Source organism: Acromyrmex echinatior, chromosome 6 (genome assembly GCF_024713525.1).
Source record: "Acromyrmex echinatior isolate Ae372 chromosome 6, ASM2471352v2, whole genome shotgun sequence".
Lineage (NCBI taxonomy): Eukaryota > Metazoa > Arthropoda > Insecta > Hymenoptera > Formicidae > Acromyrmex > Acromyrmex echinatior.
Window position 1 is genome coordinate 1429739 of NC_141857.1, and position 14711 is coordinate 1444449.

Consider the following 14711-nt stretch of genomic DNA (forward strand, 5'->3'; position numbering starts at 1 on the left):
ATCTAAAAAAAAAAAAGTTATGGGAAATGATAAAATTCGTTCAGACAAGGATCAAAAGTATAAATTCGCAGCCTAGTGTAATTGCTTGAATATAAATTTGATCCTGAAATATTTCGTAAAAAAACTGCTTCTTAAACATTGTATGAAAAATCGGTGTCGTTTCGCGAACAAAAATGGACTTGTTTTACACTGGCGCAACGGTTAGGAGAGCATTCCACCCTTCATTACGCGACATTTGATCAAAGGTAAAGTTGTGACGCAATGTCGATTGTACGCGAATCGATGAATCGACATGTGCATTGCGCCGAAATAGATCGACGTACGTGCGCACACGCGTGGCCACGGCTGCGGCAAAGTGGCTGCATTCTGGATTGACTACTGTATCCGTGTGGAGTACTGTCGAGTGAAATTCCTTTCGCGTTTCCGTCGTCTTGCTATTCGCCTGACTTACACTTGTCAGTAAGTCACTTTGAATATATTTCCACTACGCTCACATTAAGTCGAATACAACGAATACATATACGTTTGAAACAGCAAGTTTACGATATTTCCCTCTCCTTAAATGTATTAAGTGAATAACTATTTAACGAAGGATGCTTTTAGCACATAGATGCTAATTTCTCCCGTATTTTACTTGTATTTATTGAAGTGTGAAACATATTAAAGCGACGTTATCATAACAGATAAACGGAAAACTTGTATAGTAAACCATTTTTGTTCCGAGATATAATAACCGGCCAATTAATAATTACATTTCCTCGGGAAATCGTACAAATGAGCCAAAAAAGCGTCCGAGCACGAGAGGTGAATCGCCGAGAGGCGAAGCGCCGAGAAGCTCGTACGTGAAAGCCAATATCCAATCTGCGTTTTTTCCTAACGACACTGTCGGACGAGCTGTGTGCAAGGGAGGCGCGTAAAACAGCACACGACTGGACGAGCGCCAACTTGGAAATAAAAATCGCCAATTCCGTTCGTTAACGCTATCGACATTTTTATGTCCCGCTGCGCCCCGTGTTAGCCCGGGTCGGCAGAGACGAAAAATCGGGACGAGACTTTCCGACGAACGCACTCGTTGATCGTGATCGACAAAAAAATGCAGAACCTACCGACACGGTTGAACTTTGTTTGTTTCATATGAACCTCGCGACCTCGAGTCCGATGATTACGCGTTGGAAGAACTTTGTTATCCTAAAAAAATTTCACCATCGCATTCGCAAGTCCATAGGAATTTATAAAGCGAACGGGGAACAATTGGACGAATAGCACGCTGTGACACTTGGTTGATGTTGCAAAATGTATAAAAATGCTTCTGTAATTTATTATCTTATTGATTAGCCACGCAGTCACCGTGTGAAATACCGTATAACAGATTGCATTATATCCATATTACTATTCACGATGTTACATCATTATACAATATAATTATGTTTTTCGTATATTAATTTTGTACTATAGAAGATAACAAGCTAATTAAATGCGGCAATTCTACGCAAATGAAAACGCACGCACATATTCAAAATGCTAAAAGCTAATATTCCCAATATTAAACTATTCTAACTTTGGCATCCCTTGCATAATATATAATTTATTATGTTATTACGGATAATGTATACTTTTCAAGCATGTATACGATATCATAATCATCGTGATTATCAAAATCATCACGTATTGAAACCATCGTCGACTGACCGCAATTGTGCTTCGACTATTCACGCACTTAGCACCTCGTTATTGACGAGTGTTTCATCAATAACGCATATGCAATGGAAGTTCATCACATTTCCTTGTTGAATGGCTGACATCACAACGTAAACGCTGTAAATAATGTATTATTGACGTTTCACGCACGTAGCATTTATTCGATCTCGAGTTACATTATCGAGCTATTTCTTTTCTACCAAAAACAGCTCTCAATCAGAAAGCCGCTACCGAGAAGGGTAATCACCGCAGTTCCGGACATTGGAATGGTTAAAAAAATATCGAACGGAAGCGAAAGAGCATCGGATCTACGTACGTCCCGCAAATATCGGAGAAATAATATGCGAGCGCGAGCCGGAAGCGCATCGAGGTTGCCGCCCCTCGGCTTATTGAACGTAAGTATATTCGCGAAAGGTCGTCGACGCACGTAAATCCGCTCTCTATCGGTATTAATAAATCCGTTAAACTTTCGCCATTACTTTGAATAACTTGCTTTGCTGTGCCAAACTCTGCGAATCAGAAATATCATAAACCCTGATAGTATTTTAAAAGATTCGCATTGTTTATTGACAATTTACGATCTAATTGTAGTCTATATTTATTTTATGATGACGATAGGTCTATTAAACTTCCGATTTGCCGATTGTCCGACTTAAAGACTTTATACAGAGTCTAATCACGATTTTATCAAAATCCTAAAAGAGAGGAAGGTGTATATATATATATATATATAATTTTTTCCTTGTATATACCAATTCGTTACAAATAGACAGAAATAATTTCTTAATCAAAGTCTTATGCAGATTTATATAATTATTTCATTATTGTTAATGACGTAAAGTTCGTGGAAGCACGTTCATCTCTGACTACCTTGCATCCCTGAAACGAACGAAATTTTAGTATCTATCACTCTTAATCATTAAAGTCGTCCTATTTGAAAACTATTATTGCCTCGAAATTTTCATATGAAAATTTTTCAAAACGTTACAAAGAATTTGTTACAAAAATTTATCGTCAGTTTTAAGACACTCTATCTATCTTACTCTAACTTATACTATTTCACTCTATTCTTAATTAAAATGATAGAGTGAGACAGTATAAATTAAAGTAACATACAGAGGGATAACGTATAGAGAGAGGAAAAACATATCTTTCCTTCTCGGATAGGACGGGATTTTGACAAAATCGCTTGTGGCCAGACTCTGTGATAGAATCTCTCTAGTCCCACTGGCCTCGCGTCATTTGGATTGCATTTACATTTACACAGATCTACATCACAGTGCATCACCTTTGTTCGTGTATGGCACTATCGTAATTGTCGTAAGGTCGATTTGACTAAATTTGGACTGTACGCGTGATGGGTTGAAGGGTTCTTCGTCGATTGCTTGGAATAATGCATGTGCCGCAACAACGCGAATTGTAGTGACCGTCCGTTAGTCCAGTACACGACTTCCGTTAGTATTCATGCACGTCTGGATTGATTGCTGATTCCTAATTGTTCCTAAAGTTGCCCCACGCGTCTCAACAGCATGTCCAAGAAGTTATGGTCTCCCGGCTGTATTTACGGAGGCTTGACGTGACATGGAATAAGCTATACTCACTGGCGTTAACTAACTAACCATTGTATCATCAGCTGGCTACAATCCTCCGAAGATATCTGTTCTTGCCAATTAGTCGAGTTAGAATTGTGGCCTCAATCAAAGTCGAATGGCGCACACAGTTCTACCTCAGTCAACGTCTGTTTATTGTATATTCTCGAATAGCATTATTCCAATTCGAACGGAAAATACAAAGAATAATAGCTAGGCGGCTGCAACAGACGTCTAATTTACATAAAAGAGCGTCGTAAATATCAATATCAGTATTATGAAGAAAGAAATGTAATTTTTCACAAAAAATGATAAAAAATATATATTCTCATGTTTGGAAATGTCGATGTTTTAAAGATAAGATATTGCATTATAAAATATCTTTCATGGAAAATTGATACGTTTCCATTACATTTTAAATTTTAAATAAATTAGAATTATTAATACAAAAACAATAAATTTTAATTTTTTACACGCATATTTCACGTCAAACAAGCGACAAGAGAATTATAAGGCAGACAGCCTATTGTGTCTGTTGAATACACCAAAGTTACAAGAGAAAGGCATAAAAGTCGTTTTGAGTTATACTTTGAGTTTCAAGATCGTTGAGTAAGCGCGTATAGTAACACAGACGACGGTTGTTTGTAATTTACCGTGAATTTACACTATAAAATATTCAAGTTTTATTTTATATATATATATATATATATATATATATATATCTTGGCATGATATTCGCTTCCTTCACGTACTTCCTTTGTATGCGGAGCGAAACAGATTGTCTTAAACAATTCATTTATAGAAATTCAAACATTAAGGCAGTTGTTCTTGCATTTGATGACCTGGTTTAAAAGTAATACCATTAAGCTCGATCATATCACTGCATTTTTCATGTGAAAATTATGATTTAACAATGATAACAATTCCATTAGCGAGATGATATTACTATGACATAATTCATTATAATGGCGTAGTAAAGAATTGATACATTGAAATAAATTCTCCAGACAAAGAATTTCGCTCATTTTATATACCTATAGATTTGGACCATCCATGTACAGAAATGAGTCATATGTCAAATTGTAAAGGCTATAAAGGAAATTAAAACCCTACATGCCAACACAGTTAACAACTGTTACAATTTCATCAATATATAGATATATTAATTTTATTATTATGTAATTAAAAATACATCTCTAAATCTTTATTTTACTCGCCCCCCTCCCCCTCGCCTCACAAGATTTATTTCCATATCCAATTATTTTGCTGAAGAAATATGAATACCTTCTGAAAAGAAAATAGGTCACTAACGACATTAATAATATATTTCTTAGCTTCGATAGCTCTGATGATGAGTTACTGAATGAGGAAGATGACAGCTTAAAAAGACTATGATTACTTTCAGTTAGGAATTTAAAAATCTAAAACTACTTCATTTTTCTATTATCTAAACTTTTAAATATTTCTTTTATCTATAAACAGTATACAACTGATGACTCTCGTGCAATGTAGGAGAGACAAAGGTCAAAGTAACACGAGAAAGCTGTAATATTAGGTGTTGGAATTAATTCGTAGCGTTTTACAAGTGATGGGAAGTACTTTCATTAATGTATTTTTTAATGCTCATGTGAAATAAATAACATTCTTTCATTAAAAACGCTACGAATTAATTCCAACACCTAATACTTACATAAACAAAATGTGTATATAATGTATCAAATGTGTTATCAGTTATAGGGAAGACTGAGATCAAAAATAATACGAGTAAGTTATAACTCTTTAACATTTACTAAAAAAACATTATAAACAAAATATACAAGCATAAAAAAGAGATATAAATTTATAATATAAATAATTACAAACTTATACCTCTATCTTACGCTTCTGTATATTGTTTATAACGTAAATGTTAAAGCGCGTTATAACTTATCTGTGTTAGTTTTGACCCCAGTCTCTCCTAACTGATAACTATACGATTGGTCTAAAATTTGAGTGAAGTTTTTTAGAATTTGCAGTTAGCTTACGTAAGATAAAAGAAAAATACATTTTCTTTTCTTTTTAAATAAAATTTTGTATCTACGTCACATCAACAACGATCGAAAAAATATATATATTATTCTAAGAATATAACTATATTTGAGGTTACAAAAAATTACAAAATCCGATATAAATCTAATTCGTCTGATAAAATTTTTCTAACATTCTTCATGTTATGTACGATATTTAAATTTAAGACCTATCAAAAGTTGCTTGAAATAATCAAGGAATAAAAGATACTCTAACGCGAATGTGTCTCTGGAGAAAATCGCTCTGTCTAACTTAAAAGAAAATACTCAAAGTAATTGTTCCAAGAGCGAAAAGAATTTCTCAGCTCGAGTTCCAAAGAGGGTCAGAATGCGGCCAAGTCACTTTCTAAAGTCACTATGTACCGTGGATTAAATCCAATTCCGTCGATTCCGGGCTTCCGCCTGTTCACGCGTCGAAGCTATAGCGATTGAATTTCCCTAGAAAAACTTGGCGCGAAAAACACGACTTTCCAATGGAGGAATACTGGCAGCTGGCGAAACAGATTTGGAAGTGAACAACGTGAAGCAGAAATAGGTCGAAAAGTAATTCTACCGTTGCAATAAGCAAAAAAAAATAGAATAAAGGACATCGTAGATGCGAATAGCAATGACAATTAAGACTTCTTACTTCTCAAGACGTCGTTACAGTGGAATAGTGGAGTTTTATGTACGAGCCATACTTCGAACTAACTTAGGGTTAAGAAAGTCGAGCAAAATCTCTGTTTCTTTCCGGAAACGTCTCCTGATTCCAACGAGGGTACACGACGAGGGTAAGAAGACGAGGGTAAGAAGACCCGCGTGGATGGACGACGCTAAGAATCGTGTAAGGAGACAAGCGCGGGTGGAGCGAAAGCAGAAGAAGGGGAATAAGATGAGAAGAGGAATAAGAAGAGAGCCTGGAGCCACCGTGGGATCTCCGTAGCGATTTGTTCGCGGGATTTGATTTATAAGTCTGTGAGAGCCGCCGTGGGACGGGAAGAGGGTATGCCTACGCTCCCACCGGCGTTTCTTCGTTCGCCGTGGAAGAATCGAAGGGGCTGCAGAGAGCTCGGCGGAGGGATGAAAAAGGAGGAACGGAAGAAGTGCGGGTAACAGAGGAGTTTCGGAACGATCGCCGGCCCGTGGCTTCACTTACGGATGATGCATTGCTCCGTAGTCGACTTCAGGCACAGAAGGATGGAACCGCGGTAATGGATTCGAAATGGCTGGAAATAGTCGGCCGCTGTCACCGAGCCACCCCTTTCTGTCTCTTTCGCTCTCTCTATCTTCTTTGGTTATCTGTAACTTCGTTCATCTCTCTCTCGAAACTCATGGCACGCGACGTACTCCTTCAAAGACAGACCGGCGCGCATGGAACTTCACAAGATTCTCGTCTATTTTTTGTGCGTCTAAACTTTCGCTCGCGCGAGACTGCGATACAGTCAAAAAGCAAATCACTCGTCACACAGAATATTTCATAAAATATATCCATCATGTGGTACAATATTTAGCTTAAAGCTTTCATACATTCCAAGTAATTGATTTATTAAATAAATATAAGTTTTCGATTGCTATTCACAATGAGATTAATTGATTACACGTAGATTTGGCATCAAATGCGTCAAATGTCCTTTAGGAATATACGAGATGAAAAAAGCTCACTCTTTTCTAATTCGCATCCATTTTTACATTCCATAACGTACTTTGCGACCACGAAGTACTGCGAATCTTAACACGTACGATGCAGTTGCGGAAGCTCTTTTATGGCGCCTGTGATATCCATTGTCGAACGGCGGAGGAATTGTGATTCTAGCAGGCAATACTCTTCGTGCGCCGAATAACGGCCTAACCGACAACATGGTGAAAGAGTTTGTTATAGAAAAAAAAAAGTAGTGCTTGAGATAGCTTCTCGAGGGAAAATATTTCTTGAAAAAGACCTACGTTCTTCTAAAGGCAATAATCCGACCTGATCAAATTTTGTATTACGAGTTTATTCCTTTGCAAGTTCAGCATCTTATATTTTCTTTTGCAATTATTTTGATAAATTGATTACAGCTACTTTTTTACTCTTTAAGTGAAAGTTAATATACAAATATTTTAATACAAAATTGATTGAATAATTAATTAATAATGAATTGATTGCATAATTAATATCGGAACGCAATAATCGTTGTAGCAAATTATATTTTAATGACAATTTTAAATTCAACTATCTTTTAAAGTAAAGAAAATATGTAAATAAATAAAGAAAAATACAAATTGAGTTCTCGAGATATTAAACTAATAATTAATCAAAAAACGGGCAATTGAGTGCTTTAATACGCGGTAATTAGTGTGATTATATTTTCAAACATAATATATTTTACATTTCACATAAGTATAACGACCCAACATTTTGGCTCACTTCGAGTCATCTTCAGCGGTCTTGCAATACATTGGAAAATCTTAAACTATCAGATGGTCATCAGTAGAGACCCTCTAATAAGAATCTGGCCACCTTAGATTTCTGATTGGTTCGAAATTTTTCATCCATTCCATTTAAATACATAATGAAAATACGTTATGCTTTTACTTTAAATGCATGACCATGAACTTGCTGTTATAATATTTATGATTAGACACTACTAAATTTTTACGGTTTTTAAATTTTAACTGCCAGCTAGTCGCCTGAATGTTCGTCGAAAACGAATGAAATTTATAAAGCATCTCTATAGAGTTGCAACTTATAGTGCCCCTGTAGAGTAAGACGAAATGAGATAGCACGATTTTTCTCTTGCACAATTTTGATGAAAAATGACGGCTTTAGGTGACCAGACTCTGATTAAAGGGTCTCTAGTCACTAGTAGTTAGTAACAAAGTATAGCATGAAAAGTTTCTCAAATTACCAAATCTGGAGTATGTAACCGTCAATTAGTTGACTAAGCGATAGCTGAAGCGAAAGAAATTGCTCATTGAGGAAAACGATCCCAATCAAATGCAGAAAAAACATTTATTAGGAGACTTACTTACTGCACTCCATAACTGCACAATGAATTCAAAGAGAAATACTCGATAAAGATGTACAAAATTTTTTTTAACATTATCTAACTGACCGTGTCAAACAAAATCATATATATAAATAAATGTTGCGAAATAAATATTAAATGTGAAAGTCGATACAAAGACAAAAACATTGTCAAAAGCAATAAATGTCATTAAACTAGAAATCTGTGTAGATAATCAAATTCGAAATTTAAAAAATACGTGTAATTCTTTAGAGTAAAATAATGCTTAAATATTATTATCTATTTGCTGAAGACAACTCCTTGAATTTTAAACAACACACTCGTTATTTGATACATCACGTAATGCATTATATACAGTTTACGCGAAAATGTGCGACAAGAGCTCGCACTGATCTTTTAAATTGATAGTGACGTGGATGTTTGACACGTCGCCTGATTTCGTGGACACTGGAACGTCGCGTATCGCGTGACTTGAATTCCGAATGACATATGGAAGCCGATACATCGATGTCTTTCACCCTCCTCTGCCCTTTCTTTCTCTTCGTCTATGCCGCTTCCGTCCACCCCCTATCGTAGACACAAGCGTGTGAAGCGAATCAATTTAGCTTGGTCAGCATAGATTCCACGTCAAGATGAGTTACGTCCGTCCATGAGCAAGTTATGTGCTAGACGGACGCAAAACTGTTTCAGAATTTCTGAAATGTACACGTACACACTGTAGTATCGAATTTCTGAAATTCTCTTCACCCTCAGTGTAACGTAATATTCCATTAAATATGACCATCCCCAGCAACAAAACAGTCAATTCGATTATTTGAACGTTACTTTATATTGATAGAAAATAGATGGCATTCACTCTTTGACACATAACACTTTCTAAAATTTATTTAAATGCATGGACATTTACATCGCAAATTCATGAAAATTCTCTTATAATAACAATTGTACAGTTCACTGAAAAAATAGTCAAAATGTGGAGTAAAATTATTTCATTCAAATATTCGACTAATATAGCTAAAAATAATTTTACTTTTCTAAACATTTAGAACAGTAACATTATTTTTAATTATATTAACCGAATATTTGATTAAAATCATTCACTCAATATATTGTAATTATTTTAGCAGACTTTTTTTCAATGTATCTGCAGACATATAAACACAAACGTCAAGTAAATTGTCGATTATATTATCTTGTTACATTAGTTATTTTGTGCTTTAGAAATATATATTAAATATTTAAAGGCTGGTAGAAATATTTCAGGGCAACCGGAATTTGCGCGTATTAAACTACCGAACGTTTAAACTATCGGAATTTGCAGATGTATCGTTAGAAACGATTTAAGCTCTTCGACTAGTTAGTCACGAATTACAGATTCCGAATTTAATCGTGGATTACCGCAGAGTCAGTTTCACGAAATACACGATGTATCTGCTAAAAGCGGCAAGTTACCCTAGCAAACTACATTTCCAGATCCTTTGCCTTTGATGAAAGGCAGTCAAATCGATGTGTTAAATTTCGCAATGAGTAATGAGAACCACGATTGATCCTTTAAAGGTCGATTATTCTAGGCATTTCATTATAGTACAATATTACTTCTCATTTTATATATATATATATATACATATATATATATATAAAATGTGTGTATGTGTGTGTGTGTGTGTGTGTATATACTTATACACATACAGAGTAAGTTTTTGCGTAAGTACTTTTGTGTAGATAAAGCGGACTAAACTGAATCGAAAAGTCCTATACCATTTTGCAATTTTCGCAATAGTTAACAAGATATTAATTACTAAAAATTGTCAAAAATTGATCTTCAATAATTTTTTACTCAAATACTATTAACTTTACAGAAAAACTGTAAAAGACAAAAATTGTTTATTTTCTTCTCATAAAGCTGTAAGAATATTTCATATTTTATCAACTTTTTAGTACTGCATTTTCTTATTTTTAGATTTTTACCAACAGGAGAAAATACAGTGTTAAAAAATTTTCAGAACTTTATGAGAAGAAAATAAACAATTTTTATCTCTCGCTGTTTTTTGTAAAATAAATAGTATTTAAATAAAAAATTATTAAAAGCCAATATTCAGTGAATTTTTTAATTAATAGCTTGTTAACTATTGCAAAAATTGCAAAATGATAGAGGACTTTTCGATTCAGTTTAGTCCGCTCTTTCTGCTCATGAAATATTTAGCAATAATTTTGAGGCACCCTATATATATATATATATATATATAGGGTGCCTCAAAATTATTGCTAAATATTTCATATATATATATATACACATACATATATATGTATATATGTTCCATTTTAATTATATATATGTTACGAGCAAAGTCCGTAAGTGGGCATTGTCAACATTGTCTGATCCCATAGTGTTGGGCAATGTACAGCAGGCAACTCAGGCAATGTCGATATTGCCCACTTGCACATTTTGCCCATATACATATATAGAGAAAATATTTTCTTAAAATTTACTCTGAAGATATGATAGTTGTAGTATAATACAATATTTTAAAGATTTTTATTTGAGTAAAATTAATCAAATTTACATTTTATATTTTATTATAATTTTATTAATAAATGAGAGAAATTCACATAAAATTCGAAATACAGTGTTGTCCCAGGACTATTATATTTTTATGTATAACATTTCATATAATAAAATATTTGGATACATATTTACTATTTAATTGTAGACGCAAACAAACACATTGGTACTACATACTTTAACTTATCATGACGCTATTAATTGCACAAATCATTGTTTCCGCGTCGTAAACATTTCGTTATTTCTTGGCAAGAAATTTCACAAAAATGCTGTTTCCAACAAATTCGTGAAAGAACTACAAGCGTGGTAACTTCTTGGCAACGTTTAACGACCACTGCGTGTTCAACATGGCTATTCGTTCTATGTTTGCAAGGGCAAACAATCATTGACACGATCGGGCGTAAGTAATTGTTCCGCGAGTTCACTTTATATCCCGAGCAAAACTCTCACGCGACCGATTGTGAAAAATACGAAACGGAAGTGCATCCTGTTTGTGCCAGAGACCGGCGTGATGGTTGATGGAAAAGCTTCTCTTCAAAATTGTGGTTGTACCAAGTGATCGACACTGTGAATTTCCAACATGATAATTTGAAAAGGCTTTTTGCCAACGGGAAAATCGGTTTACAGTAAGCAACAAGGATGAAACAAAAAGATCTCCATTATGCATTTCGCACTTGCGTAACACTCGTAGTGAGAAAGGCGAATGAATACTACAGGATAAGAAAAGGATATAAAGGAATGGAAGAAAGAGCATAAAAGGGATGGATCATCGGGAACATTTGCAAAGTACACCTCATTATCTTTTTAACTGCTCGCTGCGAATGCTTTAGATTCTTCAAATTGCGACATTTTTGATGCGATTATGCTGTTAAATGAATGCAATTGTAGCTGCGTTTTCCATTTTTATACGATTACAGAATTTCATGTTTGCGCAAATACTCGTATAATGGCAATATTTAAGTCAATGATGGCAATGTACCAACTCAATATTGTAACTCGCCATGCAAACTTATCACAATGGCGGTATTATCAATCAATTTTTAATCATTCAATTGCAGAATTGTTTGCCAAAAGCAGCATTCTCGAGAGATTATTAGTTTTCAAACGCTTCGTACTTCCGTTTATTTATCCCCATTTCTGCGCCATGGTGATTGCGCAATTATGTCCTAACAAGATTTTAATTTGTTCGCTGACCAGATTTACCTGCGATATAAATTCTCCATACAGCAATATGGCACATACAGCGCACTGCAATGTTTGTATTTTTTTTCATTATACTACGCCAATAACACACATATGTTTTTTTCAACAAACGCATCAAAGTTGCTATTAAAAGATACAATTATAAAAAAACATTTCTAAATCGTATATCTTCCAGTATCCCGATAGAAAATTTAACTTTTGATTCGCATTCCATTTCTCACTTTTTAATACTAATCATTGAGTAAGGATATTAAGTTTAGTCAACTAAGTTAAATTAAGTTTCGCAAATACTACGAATAATTCACTCTTTAAAAACGAAATGTATTAAATCGATATTCGAATAATCCTCTCGAAACTTGCAAAGTGTATTGTTGATTTTTTTCTACGATGTTGATTGATTTTCTCGCTGGACTTACTTTGAGAGCAGCTGTCATTATCGTATATTTTGACAGTTGTGTATATTGAAAAATTAATATAGCATAACAGTGTAATATTAATTATATGCAATTATAAGCAAATATAGCAAATAGTAAAAAGCTAAAAAACGCGCATTTATGAAGTCTAATTAAATAAATGTATTAGGTGTTGGAATTAATTCGTAGCGTTTTTAATGAAAGAATGTTATTTATTTCACATGAGCATTAAAAAATACATTAATGAAAGTACTTCCCATCACTTGTAAAACGCTACGAATTAATTCCAACACCTAATATAACAAATCATTAACTATAAAACTTTCAATAATTGAAAAACTATTATAAATAAAAGGGAAGCTATAGGGAAAGCTTAAGAGAAGATATAGATTGTACCTAATGATAATGTACGGAAGATATTAGAAAAGAGCACCAATAAGAGCATCAAACGTATATATAGGCAATTCTGTATCGAGGTAATTAATTCGTATTCCACTATCTTGGGAACTATCTTCATGGCAGTACCTCACTGCCACGCTGTGCATGGTGGCCGGCAAAGTTTATTCGAGATTAGGCGTCCCGCGCGAGCAACGATCGCTACACTTCGCGTGTCGGTCGAATTGCTCTCTTAGTTGGAATCTATGTTTGAACTTAGGGAGCCTGAATGCTACATTATCAAGCATAACTCACGCACTATGTAACGCGCGTGTTACAAATATCAGCATACAAGATTGATCAAAGAACCGCACACGCTTGTGTAATTATAGCAGTCGCAGAAAATTACAACGTGTTCAGTTCGGTACAGAAACAGAGCGACGTGGTCATTATATATAAAATCTGTAATTAACACGAGAAATACATTTCGTGCCAAACACGAATCTTTTTAATACCTTGATAAATAAACCCGTACAAGTGTATTATTGGTATGAAGCAAGAAGACAAATATGCAATTATTCTCTTATATCATAAACCATATCATCGATCACATTCGCGTTTTCTAAAAAAAAAAAAAAATACCGACGATTTCAAGAAAGGTTTATCTATGGTAATAGGAGTGCACATTTTGCACGTTTATTCTCTTTTTGCATAGAAGTAACATCGTCGCACCTGAGAAATGAGTAGTTGATCCCCAACATAGAAACTATTCACAAAGAAACTTCATGAATCAAAAACTCACGCGATTCCGCAGTTTCACTGCGACCGAGCGACGCGTAAAAGAGCCTTTCGAAAGACCGACACGGCGGCAACTAGATATATGTATATGCGATTATTATCCTAATTCGAACCTAGCGTGCACCGGATACCAGTGTCGGAGAAATCAAAGGATTGCAAACGACATGGCATGTCACGAACAGAACTTCCGCTCGGAGTATTTCGCTTTTCTTAACGGTTCCCATCGTTAATCTTCGAAGACCAAGTGAGCTTCGTGGCGCACGTTAATTAAGAGGCCCTGCGATTGGGAATCCTAAAATGATCTGCGATAAATCATGCCAAATAAATGTTAACATGTGTAAATTATAGGCTAAAGCTTCTGATTTTCCATTCAAACAAATCATGTGTTACTCGTAGCATTTATACACAAAAAGAATGATTTTGCTGAAATTTAGCTGTGTATACAGATCTGAAAATAATTTTTTTGGACCATTAAAATAGTTAGAAATCTCAAGCATAAGAAGCAATGCTGTAAAAAATTTAACATTCTAGCAACCAATTGCGTCATAATTATTTTGATGGTAAATAAAATTATTTTTAGATATATATCTACCTAAATTTTTAGATACTTCAATAAAATTTCTGTTTTCATACGTAGCAATGTGATAATATTTAACTAAAGCATTGTGTGATGATACATCAAATTTATTTAAATCCAAACTGTGATTAAATTATCACAGTTTAATCTATTCGATAATCGCTATCAATTTTTCAAATATGAATTTATGTATTCATTGTAGTGATATATTTTTTATTTTTATTATTTTGTAAATAAAAAATAAAGTCCCGCATCCCTAAAAGAATCTCGTCCCATATAATTTCATATAATACATATTTACATCGTGGAAAATTATGATGAGAGTAAAAAAAATATCATGATAAAATTTTCAAATTTTCCTTGCAATGAACAATAAAGATGTTGATGAAGAGACTGAAAATGGAGATATATTCCTTCTTGATATGAGAGGAGTATCTGATTTTTC

The 14711-nt window shown here is 34.2% G+C and overlaps 1 protein-coding gene across 1 annotated transcript in view; it reads right to left on the reverse strand.

Moving 5' to 3' along the window:
* The window catches only part of LOC105143170 (uncharacterized), a 440192-nt gene that overhangs the window by 325889 nt on the left and 99592 nt on the right, over positions 1–14711 (reverse strand). The gene's annotated exons all lie outside the window — the stretch shown is intronic.